Genomic DNA, 14,989 nt, shown 5'->3' with positions numbered 1-14,989 from the left:
TTTATAGGTCTGGCCTTTATTGACACTCAAGTGGACTCAACATTAGCATCTGGGGACAGAAGCAAAAGACAGCTCATAATCAGGAGGAATTTAGAAGCAGCTGAGGGCTTTCAAGGTTCCTCCAACACTGAGCGAGCAGGGAGACAGGCCTGCCCATAGCACTACTCACACTATACAGAAATGAAACATCAATAGCAATTTTCTTCACTTGCTACTGTACAAGGGTAGGTCACATCTCCCAATGATTCAACGATGACTTATATTCTTTCTTCACTAGGTATTCAAAAACTACCTGCTGCTACCAAAGAAGATTTTTCATTGATAGTTTCCCAGCATTGAGAGCCCTGTCTTTCTGAGCTGTAAGCTTCCTGCTACCACAATTAATGCCAGCTGAGTATTAAGTAAGTAAGAGCCTCAGGGAACACATACCTTCTGCTATCTTCCATGCAGTACAGAGACTGAACTCAGTCTCAATATTATTTTTTTTCTAATCCTTTAGCTATTTATGTGGTTTGTAAAAAAACAAACAAAAAACTAATTTATCAGTCCCCTTCCTTCTTGAGTGAATAGTTTTGATGTTGAATGTGATATTTTAGAAATATTTAGATCTAAGAGTAGTTAGATGTGAAATAATGTAGGAAAGAGAAAGAAATACAGCAGTAGAAATTATTTGAGAAGACATACTTAGCTGAAGTTCCCTTCTGATGAGATAGTACAGGAAGGACTTTTACTTGCTGCTCAGTAAGAACTGGGGAAGCCTGAGGGAAATACACTGGTTTTCCTGTAGATTCTCTGAAGAAAATGAAAAAAGTGATCGGCCAAAACCAAAAGAAGTTTGAAAGGTGGTGGAGGAATTCACCTGCTGGAATCAAATTAGGTGATTTACATGACAAAGAGCTGATGTGTGAAAGTAAGGGTTAAGGAACATTTTATTGTGTGGTACAAGGTGCTGAATAATTATATTTCTGTCCTCAAAGAGCATGTGAGGGAGAGAGGTGACAAAACAGATCTCCATGAAGTGGAGAAGGGGAAGCATGTAAAATGATGGCCCCAAATATATGAGGAGGTTCCTATGAATCCAAAAGGACCAGGAAAGATGGACTTCAGAATGAAGAAAGAAAAAAACTTAGGGTACATCTAAGGAACTCTTCTCTACCAGTTAATATAGAACAGGTTTGGAAGTAATTGCTAGCCACATTCAGCACTGAGGAGGTTTGCAGTTTAGGCAAGTCTGCTCAGGAATAAGGCAGAGTTGCTTTGATTTCTAAAACAGAACTGAGTGTTCCTAAAACAGGGTAGACATGTCACAGCACTGTTAATCCCTCTAAAGTAGGTCAAGCTTGCAAAGATGGAGCAGATACACCTCATTTGAACCTGATTAGGAGCATGAAATGGGAAACAGGTTAAAAAGGGAGAAAGGGAGATTGGGGGGGCTGAACAATTAGAAAAGATAACTGTTCGGACCAAACCATTTATTACTTCACTGATTACTTTAATCACTCTGTCCCTTACAAAACTTGTTCTCCTTTAGCTTCACTTTGCTTCTGTTAAACCTGTACATCTTTAGCTTTTACCCCCATTTGTGTGTTGCTCTGCTGGCTTTGCAACCATCTTAAGAGAAATATACTTTTCCAACTTCTGTTACAGAAAAGGTTTGGAAGTCAATATGTCAGTTTAGGTTTTGTCTGTTGTTGGAAGTGTATCCATTAACCACAGGTAAGTTTGGGATAGAATTTGGAAAAAAGGATTTATGAGTTCACTTCTTTAGCTCCTTGTTTTAATAGCACAAAGCTAAGATGAAATACTAAAAAAAAAATAAGGAGCTGAAGACAATGTCTTTCAGATGGAGAGGTCAGTTTCTTTGGACTCCAACTCAAAATCTGCTTTAGGGGTGGTTTAAGATCTTAGTGACTACACCTATCTGCTTTTTCTGCTACAAAGCTGGCAACAGAAGCCAGTTTTTCAACTTCCTGCATTCACAGCCAAGTATATTATTTTAAATCTTTAGTACACATTATCAGGGGAAGCTGCCAAATAAAGTTTCTTTCAGTAGCAGGAGGACATGGGGTTCAAAGTAGTTTAGAGGTGATGTGTCAGTATAGACCTCTTCAGGATATAGATTTATTTTGATTATAAAATGCAAAGTTGAACTACAATATAGGAAACAAATAAATAAATAAACAAACATGGTAGACCTGAATGAAAGGACAGATGCAAACAACATATCTGCCTTCTGTTCTGTGGTACTGCAAGTGCTCACATCACAAATATTTCTGTACTGGAATGTTTATTTACCTTCAAAACCAGTCCCTAATCTACCCAGATGACAACACCAAATACATTTTTTCCTAGACCTCCCTAACAGTAATTTCTGTGTTTCTCCAGAAGGTCACGAGAAAGATCGTCCTTTGTGCTCCACAAGTATTTTTCATATGTATACTTTTTATGTTCACTGAACTGCAATTTACACTTTTGCAATTGTGCGGCTTTCCTCTAGAAAAAAAAGGGAATTAAAAACTCATTGATCTTAGGTATGTGATATAAAGGGTATATTTAGATGACTTTTCCTTCTAAGTTTATTTCTATTAGGTTTATTTTCTACTTCATCGAAGGCTGTCGTATTATTAATTCAGATGTGCTTTTTGTGGTAAAGAAAAGTATACAGACTTGTTGGTGTTTTATTGTATGCCATGATAGATTTGTGACACTGCCTAGAGCAGAATAAATTATTGTAACACTCATTTTTCCCAATATATGCCCAATCTCAATATCCATGTATATTTTCCTGTTCTACACTGGATTTCCAGAACTACCTTTCTAGACTTTTAGAATTTATTTTTAAAAGATTGTTTGTTAAACTATAAAATAGGAATTTATTATCATACAGGCAACAGGAATTGATATTTCCAGTTTTAATGTGATCTTTCCCTGTGCCTAATGAAATAACGTTTGCAATATATTTTTCACTGTGAATCGTAAATGAGTTTGCAACTTTCTTTTTAATTTAAGTCAAGTAATTAGTAGAGAATAAACTACGTTCAGAAATAAGTATTCTATATATGTTCTAACGGATTTATTAACCTTAAAGCATATCTTTTTTATGGAGAATGTTTTAGTTTAAAATAGATGGATCAGTAAATACACCACAGCACTGCAATTTACTAATTCTTGGAAATGCACAGTAACTTTGCTTTCGATATCTATTTAAAGTGAATCAAAACTTTTATACAAGAGTTTGACCAGGAATGTTCATATCTGTCCTTCATAAATCAGACTACAAAATTCCCTGGAATATTAAAGTAAATGTATAAAGAATTTTCTTGTTCATATGAGTCAAGTTTGACTGAACCTCATCTAATGAGTACCCACCAGAAGGCAAGTATATGATGACAACAGGAAGTCATATTTTGCACTTTCATACAGAAAGTTAGGGAGGATACTGTACCTATAATACTTAAAGGTTTTTTTTCCTAGTTAAATGTAGTTTCCAAGAACATCTCTGACTAACCTTGAGGTTTGCTGTCATACATAAATGTGAAGAACTGTAGTTGTTCTTTCAAGCACTCTGATTCAAAGATACTCAGCACTGAAAAAAATCTGTTATCAAAATAACCCTGATAACTCTTTTGTTGTTTATGCTTCTTATACAGGTGAGTTAATGGGCATCACAATAGGTGCCTTAGTGCGTGCTAACAGTTATGTCCCACCTTCCTGCATCAGTGTTCTTGATCTTGTAACCATAAAAAACAACATAAAAATATGCTTTTTCATACTGTGTGCATTTCCAACCACAGAAGACACTTGGCTATCGAGGCGAAGATTTGTCAAAGGCTGAAACGACAAAGCACCAGAGTACTGGTGCTCAGTATACTTCCCATGGTCAAAGGCATCCATCTTCAGGGAGCAGAGATGCCAGAGAAAACCTGGTTCAGGAAGCATATGATGCCTGTGTGGGAGCTAGAGAAACTGCTTGCTTGCTGGCTTTGAAAAGATGACTGTCGCAGGAGAAATGGGACAGAAAGAATGAGATTTGGAACCAGAAGTCCAGCCTGTTTCTGGTGAAACGTCTCTATTGGTATCTTCACATATCTACCAAAATACAAAATGGACAGGCAGGAAGTCATTTGCAAGCCTTATGTAATATCCAGTCCTGCAAAGAAGTGCATTCTGGGGGGTTGCTCTACCCACACAGCACTCCACCATGCAGGCATGCCTCCGCATCCTTATCTTTGCATAACTCAAGCTTAGACCTCCTACAAGATCATCTCCCACCTCTAGTGTGCATCTGTTCATTTTCTGCCTGTCAAACCTCTTCAGAATTTAAAAGTCATAAGAGATAGGAGAACAAGCTTTCAAGTTTGAGTGCATCAGCTCAGGACAGATTTGATAAGAAATGGTTTTTTTTATTGCTTGACTTTTTTCTTTTTTTTTTTTTTTTTATTTTCTAAAATGGAATTCTCCTTCTGGGTAAGGAACCATTTCTTGCAACGTATTGTTCCTGAACAATAAAAAAAAATATCTAAGTCAGAAGCACAATTCTCTTTTTAGATCTGACACTTCTAAAGCCTGATATATGTGGCTGAGTGAGCTACGTGAAAAGGTATTATTAGGTTTTTATTAGATTATGATGCAAGCTCAACCTGGCTAGGCATGTCAGACTGTAAATCTAGTGCAAACATCTGTGGCCAAATTTCATTTTCATTCATGGTGCTGTTTGACTGCAGACATTATTCCTCTCTGCTATAATACTGGTTCCATTCTAACAACTGTTAGAATGGCAGAGGTATATGTAGGGCAATGTTTATAATGTAAACAGTCATTGATGTAAAATGATTCTGACTGTGCTCCTGAATTAAATCAGAAATAATGCTTGTAAAGGCAAAGGAGTTATTCTTCCTTACACAATACATGAAACCAAAATTCAGGCCTTTATCACAATAGAGGGTAAGATTTGTTGGATATGGCATGGATATTTATTTATACATGGCTTTTTACCATCAGTGACTTCTTATTTCTGAGATATTTAGCCCGTTTTCTGCTCCTTTCTGGCAGCTAGGTGTGGTGTTAAAAGAATGAATCAAACTGTTGAAGCCAGATAGACATGGAGAACTTCCATTTTCAACAGGGACTGCACAAAAATTGGGTTTCTGAAAGCTGCACTAGGTACTGAAAATACTTGAAATGCTTTTTCCATTCCAGAGAGTGACAGTCTCGCTAACAGTAGGCAGCTCTCTTTGCAGTATGTCACACTCACTTTAAACCTGCTCTGAATGCTGTGGGAGCAAAGCAGTGAAGCAGGCTGCCCAAAGGCACAACATAAACCCGGGCTAAACTCACAGATGTTCTGTAGCAGAGTATCTGTTGTGCACTATATAACAAAATCTGTTACTTTTTTTTTCTTAAAAAAGTCACAATACCTCCAATATTTTCTGCCAAAAGAATAACAGCTCACCTGAGAAGACTGTGTGTTTGAGGAGTGAAAACTGGCATATCATAAGCTAAATTTTTGCTTGAAGTCAGTTTTTGGATGAGTATTTAAAAGATATTGCAGCAAAGCCACAAATCCAGATGCCATTGCAAGTAGATCTCAAGCCAAGCTTCCAAATCTTCCAACCTATGGGACTATCTTTATGTAGAATTTATCTAAATTTAGTGCTGGAGATAAGTTACTTCTGATGAAGGCAGCAGGGTAAACATGAAAAAAGAGAAATATTTTCCAATGCATTGCTATATCTGCACTACCTTTTCAGAGCTGGTAGTCAGTCTTTCTCACAGTAAGAAAATACATCTTCATCTAAATGCAATGAAAAATATATTTCTGGCTCCCAGCCGAGCAGTTCTTAGGTATATTGGCTTGGTAAGTATGCCAATATTTCAGAGGCTCCTATGGGAATAGACTTCTCTAAACATTTTTGAATTTTGGTAAGTAACATTCATCTCTTCTTCAGTGTTACAAAACAGGTATAAAACCCTTATCCTGGCCCTCCTCTTTAACTGGTGATTGCCTACATCTCTAAGCATATTTCCCCATACCCCTCCCATTGACCTGTGCAATATGAAGATCAAGAGAAATGGATGAGTAATGCTATCAAACACACATACCCCAGTAACCCTTTAAAGAAGGTAAACGAATACAAAAGACAATGCAAGACGCTGGAAAAAACTAGGTATGCAGAGAAACTTACTGAAATGCAGCATGAAAGAAATGTAATTATGTAACTAGATTCTGCCATAGCTTTGCCTGTGTTATTCTCCTCATAATTCTACCTTCTTTCCAAGGGACAACTTAAAATAAGTTACTTGAAAGAAGAATTACATGGCAATATGATCTGAGTCTCTCTCATCACTCATCTTGCATCTCTAGTGTCCAATAGACATTCCAGGCCATTTATCTTTCGGACAATGAACTCAAATTTTTCCTGGAATATTAGGAAAAAGATCAGACACTTTCAATCATAGCTGTAAATTCATCCCAGTGATTTTAGAGAGGTAACTTGTAAGAAAATCGGACATGATCAAAGAAAGTTTCTCTGCACTTAAATGTAAAGCTGGCTGAGTTCAAAATTCTTGGTCGTGACCATGTCTTTCTCATAAATAAAAGCCAGATGAATGAAGAGCCTACCAATATAAGGTGATTTTATTACCACAGGCAGGATGGATCATCTCTGCAGTATTGCTGCAAAATAGAATGAAAAGACTACCCACATTTTATAGTAATTTATGTGGCCATAAAAATATTTCTCTACGGCACAAAGAAGTAGCACGTAGATCAACGGGCCTCTGCAAGGATGTATTTATGAATGTGACTCTGCTGGTGGTGACTAAATGCTCCTACAGGTGCAGAAGAAAACAGGCCATCCAGATAACTGCTTCCAGCATAGTCTCCATCTGGCACAGAGCAGCCACATAGCTCTCTGTGCAGCTGCTTCAATGTGACACTTGCCAGAGGCCCACATACTGCCGCTGTTGAAAGGCTCTTTTAGTCAGTTTGTCATCTGGGGGTTGCAACTGCCTTTCAAGTAGTGGGACAGTCATCCTGGGCCTGCTGTAGTAGTCTCGATTCAGAAAAAAGACTGTTAGACTTAGCAGGAGTTTTGCCTGAAGAGTTACAGTTGGATTAGGCTACAGATTGTTAGATTGGGAAGTCGTATTGTTACTGTGACATGAAAGAAGTCTATGTCAATGTAAATTGCCTGAGAGAAAGGCTATACTCAAGCTTCCAGGAAGCTGAGGTTCTAGTCTTTTATTTGCCAAGGCCACAGAAATCTTCAAATACACCATCAGTGGCCAGTAATCTTCCCACAATTAAGTGCAACATCCAAAGTGTCTGTAAATATTTAAGCCTGTTGCAACTTTCAGACACAGAGTTTGATAGTGAAGCTGACCAACGTAAAGGACATTGACTTTTCTTTGGGGGCTTCCTGTGCAGAGCATCTGCGAGATCCAGTCCTAGAATACAAGGGCATCAAGCACACAATTTCAAGATAATATTTTGTTTTTGACAGAAAAGGGGAAAACTGTAGGGGGTGTACACTTATCTGTAGCATGGGCTGATGACAGGGCTTATTTAAAACTTTTTTCAGAGCTACCCCTTTGCCAAAGACTGCATTAGCAGATATCTACAAATAGCATGCTTTGTAAGGACTAAGAAAGTTGAAGTTGGTAAGTGCTCAGAGCCTTATTTGATAGCTTTTTCCCATTAATACTGTTCAGCTCCACAAGCAGACAATGTAAGAACAGACATAATTGGATTACCAAAGGTAACAATCTAAAGGATGCTTTAAGGATCTAGGTACGTAGTCTTAAATGGCTCATTCCAGAAAAGACCTGTACTGAAAGTTCACTGGTATTGCTGAAGTATTCCCAGCCAAGGCGCAGCTTTTTGTGTGGCAACAACTTTGTGAAAAGCATTCCGGTCAGTCAGCTTCTTCCATACGCTCGACTCTCCTGGATGCCTTTTCTCCTCAAGGGAAATGTGAAACATTTAGTCCACTTATAGAGGTTTACATATCCATGAACATCTTTTTTTCCATCCGTATCACTGATTAAGAAAGAAAAATTATCTTGCTTTGCAGATGACACAGTTTATTTTATCAAAGTTACTGAAGACTAATTTTCAGGGACCCAGACCTGACCTTATAATGAACTGCTGTTGGCATACACTTAAGCACAGAGAACTGAGGCAGTCTGCAAAGCAGCAGCTGCCAAAGCAAGTCCTCTTTGGTTTCAGACCCTCCTCTCTGGCAAGAGGACTGCATTCTAGTCATGTGACTCTCGGTCACTCCTGCAGAGCCTTGTCCCTGAAGCAAATATACCATTTGGCATGCTGGACCCTAATTATAGCTCATGTCGCAACTCTTTCCCAGTGGGAATGCAACTGTCCCACAGCTCAAAATAGTGAAGGGTGAAATTCATACTTCTGTGCCTCACCCAGCAGAACAGCTTTTTGATCCAAGTGCTTCTGTAACACAAATAGAAATTTTGTAAGCTGATGTTTTACATTTTGTTCTGTTATTTTCTGTGATTTTTTCCATGTTGAAAGACTAGGTTGAAGTGGGAAAGCACAAGACAATGATGGCCTCCTAATACAACTTTTTGGCTTGTATCTAAAACCCCACAGGCAGATGCTTTGCTGCTGTTTCAGTCAGAGATGTATTAATGTACAAAAATCACCAGGACTGTAAACCTGAGGGCAACTGAATCCAAAGGTACCTTGAAACCGCTGTGTTAAATGGTTGAGAAGACATTTATACCAAGTAACTCTGACAGAGCCTTGGCCATAATAATGAGAACTACCTTCTGATTTGACATCAAAGAACTGTACTTTCGTTAAGCTTACAATATATCAATACACTACTTATTTTTGTTCTAAATCTGTACATGGGGAATATATCCTGCTAAAACACAGCTCCTAATAATACAGCAGTCATATTCCTCCTTCCACACATCTTTGTGAAGAAAGTGATTTCCATGCTTCATTGAGGTAGAAGAAAAAAATATTACAGTTTAGGAAAGAGTAAGTGTTATTTTAAGTGACCAAATCCTCCAAACAGTTTCTTAAATGCAACTATAAATTTCTGCTGCAAAAGGCAGGGAAAAAAAAAAAAGCAAAGAGGACATGCAGGGAGTCAGCAAAGTCCCACCACACCCTGGGAAGGGAGTTCTGTTGTCATTTGTTAAAACAGAGGGCTTCCAATTGGAAGTGTTACACACATTTTTAAAGTCCTCTTAGCTCTCTGCATATCATTTGCTGCTACTTGTGGTTCAGTTATTTCCCAGTAAAGTCTGTTCTGCAAACAAAAGGCCAAACAATTGAAACAATTTTTTGGCTGCTAACAGTGCTGGCTGCTTCCTTTGCCCATGAGGGATTCCATGTTTTATGCCCAAGATTTCTTTCAGGCTCAGTGCTATCCCTGAACATAAATAGTGAGCAAAATACCCCAGTAATGCTTGGGGCCTGCAGAGAAGGGGTAACCCCTGCCTTAAGATTACTGCAGTACCATTCCTCTGCTGCTTTTACAGTGTAATTTTCCAGGGGTCTCTTGTAGCAGTACAAATGGCTTTTAAAGGGGCAGTCAGAGAATCATTCAGGTTGGAAAAGCCCTCTAAGATCATCTCATCCAACCTTTAACCTAGTACTGACAAGTCCACCACTAAACCATGCTTCTAAGTTTTAGATTTACACATTTCTTGAAGACCTCCAGGGATGGTGACTCAACTGCTTCCCCGGGCAGCCTGTTCCAATGCTACACAACCCTTTCAGTAAAGAAATTTCTCCTAATATCCAACCTAAACCTCCCCTGGTGCAACTTGAGGACATTTCCCCTCATCTTACCACTTCGTACTTGGGAGACAAGACTGATCCCCACCTCACTACAACCTCCTTTAAGGTAATTGTGAAGTACAATAAGGTCTCCCCTGAGCCTCCTTTTTCTGCAAGCTAAACAATCCCAGCTTTCTCAGCTGCTTCTCATAAGACTTGTTCTCTAGACCCTCCACAAGCTTTGTTGCACTTATCAGCAAAATAACCACCAGAACCTTTTGTAGATAGAGAAAAACATATTTTAAAGGAGAGGCTTAAGGACAAAGGAACCCGACTCACACGTTCAGTTTCCTCAAGTCTATATGATTAGCTGGAAAATTTTTGTGAAGGGCAAGGAGAACACAGTACCCTATACAGCTAGCTTTATGACATCCTTACAGATTCCTACTTGTGGAGTGTTATTTGCTAATCTACAGTCTATGGAAAAGCAGAAGCTAATAGGATAGATAGAAAAGCTAGGGAGAAGTTAGCATTAACAGCTATTATAATAAATTAAAATGAAGCATCATAGTAGATAGAAAAAAAGCACTTTCTTACTCAAAGCTATTAAGAGTGATATTAAGAGTTATAAGTTCATACCACAGACACTACAGATTAAAATTAGTAAGAGTTCACAGCTAACTGAAATAGTTGAAAGGTGGCTAAATACAGTAGCAGACATATTTGTGAAGAAACAAACCTTGACATTTCAACACAGTACATCAAAAACCTATCATAAGCCAGCTATACTCCAACCATTCCCTCTGCAGCTGAAGCCTATCTCCCAAAAGAGAAAGAACATTTGAGGTTTATGCACTCACAAATATCTGCAATAACTGGTTTGCCCACAGAACCCAGCTCTTATAGAAAGCTATGCTATGGCCCTGAGGGCACTAATAAGTCTTTAGTGGCCCTGATCAGCTGCACCTGGGACCCCCACCCGTACTCCTTCACTTAGGCTTTTGGGCCCTATTTAAGCTCAGGCCAAGGTACTATGTCCTGGTTTGAGCTGTGTTATAGGAGTGTAGGTTTTTATGCTTTAAGGCTATAGTTTGTATGTATGCAACAGCATTGTTTGCTAATGGTATAGCTGTAGAGCCTGCTTCACAGCCTTGCCCTATCTGGATCCTGTTATGTGCACCTTGTACTGCCTGCGCTGTTTAGATACTGAAGGATGCTGTCTAGGTTAGGGAGGACTAGCTCTGCATTGGGGTCACATTGCAGTCCTGGTTAAGCCCTGCTTGTGGGTCAGCCCTGGTTTTGCTGTTCCTTGATACATGAAGCAGGAAGATAACTAAATGGGGGCTGGAATGAAACTACTGAACACAAGAGTCAGTGCTAGTTTTAGAAGTTAAATTCTTTGGGGACTTGAATAACAGTGAGAAATACATAGTCCTTCTTTGAAGAATTTCTAGAAATAAGCAATCTGCTATTTTCCTCATTAAATTATTTTAGTGTTTAATTGGCATAAGCAAAGAAAGTGATATTTTTCACTTGCTGTATGCTGCATGGTATTTTGACATAATAGGATATATGTGCGTCACAAACTCCTGTCTGTCGATGAAACCAACAGGATTACAGAGAGTAGGATTTGCTTCTGCACTTCAGAACAGGCTGTTTGGAGAAACAGATTACTGGTTGCGAAGCTAATCTTCTGAAAGAACCTACTTTCTGCCTGGAGAGGAATGGAGACTACTGTCAGTTTCTTGAGAGCGGAGAGCTAAGAAATGGGATGTTTAATGCACTCCATTACCAGAGCTTTTTGTATGTCTTGCATGCTTGGCCAGAAAGTGTGGGTATAAGTGTCACATTCAGGTCTACTACTTATTTGCAGAGTATCTAATTTCCATGAGTGGCAAGCAGCAACTTCTTGGAGAAATCAGATTGAGTTAAAAGCTTTTGAAAGTTGCAGTGTCAGTATTCACTGATTGGATTCACCCAGCCTCTTATGGCTGGATTCTAATTAGTATTGCTCTGTATTTTTCTGCTGGGTAGCATAGCAAACCTGGCATACTTAATAACATTGCCATGCTGATTTCACAGCTTTAACTGTCAACCTGCTTTAATTCTGAAGAAATGGAAGGGTTGTTTGTTAAAATACAAGCTGGGAGGGAGGAAAAAGAGAGGATGTTTGAACTTCTGAGCTTTCCTGGGGCGTGAGAAAACAATGGAGTAAGTACTTCATAAGGATGACTACCCAGTAAGAATGTCTCTTCAGATCAAAATTTCCCTCAATTCTGATTTAAAAAACAAGTACCTGTGCCTCTGCCAGCACATTTTACAGCATGTCTTGCTGTTTTGTAGCAGTTTGCAGTATGTCCTGCTATTTTTGAGCTGCTTTGCGGTCTCTGTTCAGATGTCTGTTTCTCAAGGCATTAAGGTGAGAGCAGCATTGTGAGGGGCTGAGTATTAATGAAGACAGAGGTGTCAAATCAAACGCTTTGACGGTTACTTGCTTTAAGAGGCTCTTGAACAGGTCTGTGTAACCACTCATATCCATAATACTGTGTGCACATCCTAAATATATATTTTTATCCTTAACTCAATAAGGTTAGTGAAGCTGATGCAGGTAGAGAAAGGCTGATGTAGCCCAAGGTCACCAAGCTCAGCTGAGCCGAGTTAAATGTGCTTTCTTCATTGCTTTAAAAACTCCATCATCTTTTCTGTATGTCTTCTCAGTACTTTATTTGACCAAAACAAATACCTACTGCTCTTAGTCTTCTAAATATACATTTTACATGTGAGCACAAATGCTTTATTGTTTGGTAATAGGAGTTCTGCAGACAGTTTCTTGGTTTGTCTTCATGAAAGATTTTCCTGACAGATGTAGGAGTCAGGCTTTAAACACTGGTGTTTTCTACCTCTCTGCAGAGGTAGTATACAAGCTGCATGATATTGAAAGCGCACACAGTTTTTTTTCCAATACCTCCCTCCTATTGATGATGCATTGCTAACACTTTGCACAGATAGAGTACCTCTTAAAAATACTTGAATATCAGAATACCCTAGTGAGTAATGTTAATGTTATTGCTGTACTTCCCAGAAATTGGAAATCATAGGAAATAAAGTGTGACAAGTCATCCTTAATCTATGGAGTTTAAAAAAAATGAAAGCTGCTAAGTTTAAATGGATTGTGGATTTTCCCTTGTTTCCTGATTTTCTCTGACACCTGGCTCCTCTTTCTCATCTGACTAAACCTCTGGGACTAAAGTAATCCTAAATGCAAAAATTGCAAGGCTTGCTCAGACAAATTTCTGCCAAACCCGGGGTTTTGTCTACAACATTGGGTATAAACAAATTCTTAGGGAAACAGTCCAAGCTCAGACTGCATATACCATCTTCTCCATCTTGGAAATGCCTGGTGTTAATACTTTAAAAGCTTCTCTTCCAGGAAACTTTTGCTCTAAATTTAATTGTTGGTAATGGACTTAACTTTTGTGAATTTGTTTATCTCTTCTTTGAATCTGTTCATAGATTTTAGGTTCTTTAGCAGTAGCTTTCACAACTTCATTATGCTTTGCATTGCAAAAAGTTTATTTACTTAGGACCTATGGCTTCATAGCCAGTGGGTTGCCTCTTAGATCTAGTAATGTAAGAAACAACATTTTTTTTCCTTCCCTCTGCTTTTTAGGAGTCTGCATACTGAGTGTTACTCCACTGACTTGCGGTGGAATCTGGGCTGCTGATCTATGAAGAGAAAGCAAATGCCTGCTGTAGATGCAAATGCAGCTCGCATTATCTATCTACCTCTCTCCTAGTTACTTGGCATTGTAGTATGCTAATGACAGCTTGGGGCAGGTGTGATTTCCATTTCTGTGATAAACCAGTTGTGTACTTGTCTTTTGAAAATGTGATGACAGATCGGGAATGCATCCAGTTAGACAACCCATGCCCTCCTCAACACTTGCTTGTGTTGGTGGATGCTGTGCTCAGTCAATTAACAGTTTGTCAACAGCTGATTATAGGATAGCAAAATTAAGATAGCACCTCCTGCTAAGTAGATTTAACTTCTCTTAGAATACCAGCACCTTAGTAATGACATTGTTTCCAGGCTGAGCTTGGTTTCCTTGCTCGTACTGCTAGCCTCTCTTGCTGTGCAGAGCCCCAGTGCGAACACCAGCTTTGTTGTACTTGCTGAGACTTTGGAGGCTTTCTCAATTTTTTTCATGATGACAAGGAATTAACACTGGCCCCAAAATGTCTAGGCAACCAGTCAAGCCTTCAGTTGCTGTAAGACAGGGTAGAAAAGTATTCTGCTTCACAAAAGGTGAAGGGGCTATTTTGATCTTAATTGAGCTTTCTTGTGTGGTGTGGGTTTGTACATGAGTGGCATGTGTGTTTTCTCTTCAGCAGAACTGTAGCTTTCTGAGTTCGTCTACTTCCCCTCGTGTCATCTCCACCACTGATGTACTCAGTGGTTCAGCTATCTTTCAAGATGCACCTGAGATGTGTCTATAGCAGCAAGCAGAATGACTGGCTCTTTCCCCTCCCTTGTGAATGCTTGCTTTCAAATCTGTTATTAAACACCCATGCTGCTAGAGACCCTTTAATTTTCCTTTAGTTTGTTTTGTTGATGTTTGTTTTTTCCAGTTTATATTTCGATGTGGACAAACTGTTCTAGCATCTTCTATGTGTAGTGTTTTAGTGTACTTACAGAATCAATTCTTGGCAAGGTATGGGTAGTAGACAATTAATTTTGCATTTTCTGAGCTTCTAATAAGAGACAAGGAGGCATTAAGTGCCTTAAGGATAAACAATCAAACTCTTGAAATTTCCATTTTTGTGCTTAATGCCCAGCAATGAGAGTTGTATGGGCTAATGCTGTGGGCAATATTTCCATCAATATATAGTGTGGGGGAGAGGGAACAAGTACCAAATTGGAAAGGCAGCACTTAATCTCGCTTTTCCAGGTATAAATAAATGCCCAAGCCTCCTGGGAGGATAATCAGTCCCTGTAAGAACAGGATTATCTGACTGTGTACAGAATAAAGATGCTTTTCTCAACTTCCTTTGTCTAGAAATTGTAGGTCACTAGCATAAATTGAGTGCACGAGCTCAAAATGAGGCCCCTGTATTTCTGCTCTTTTCCATGTTGCCAGAGCAGAGGTCAGAGGGGAGAAACTTTCTCAGGCCTAGCACTGGGATGGCAACTGAAAGGCTGCCCATGGAGACCCTCCTCATATGTCA

Source organism: Cygnus atratus, chromosome 3, assembly GCF_013377495.2.
Source record: "Cygnus atratus isolate AKBS03 ecotype Queensland, Australia chromosome 3, CAtr_DNAZoo_HiC_assembly, whole genome shotgun sequence".
Taxonomy (NCBI): Eukaryota; Metazoa; Chordata; class Aves; order Anseriformes; family Anatidae; genus Cygnus; species Cygnus atratus.
Note: the sequence above shows the minus strand (reverse complement) of the source record.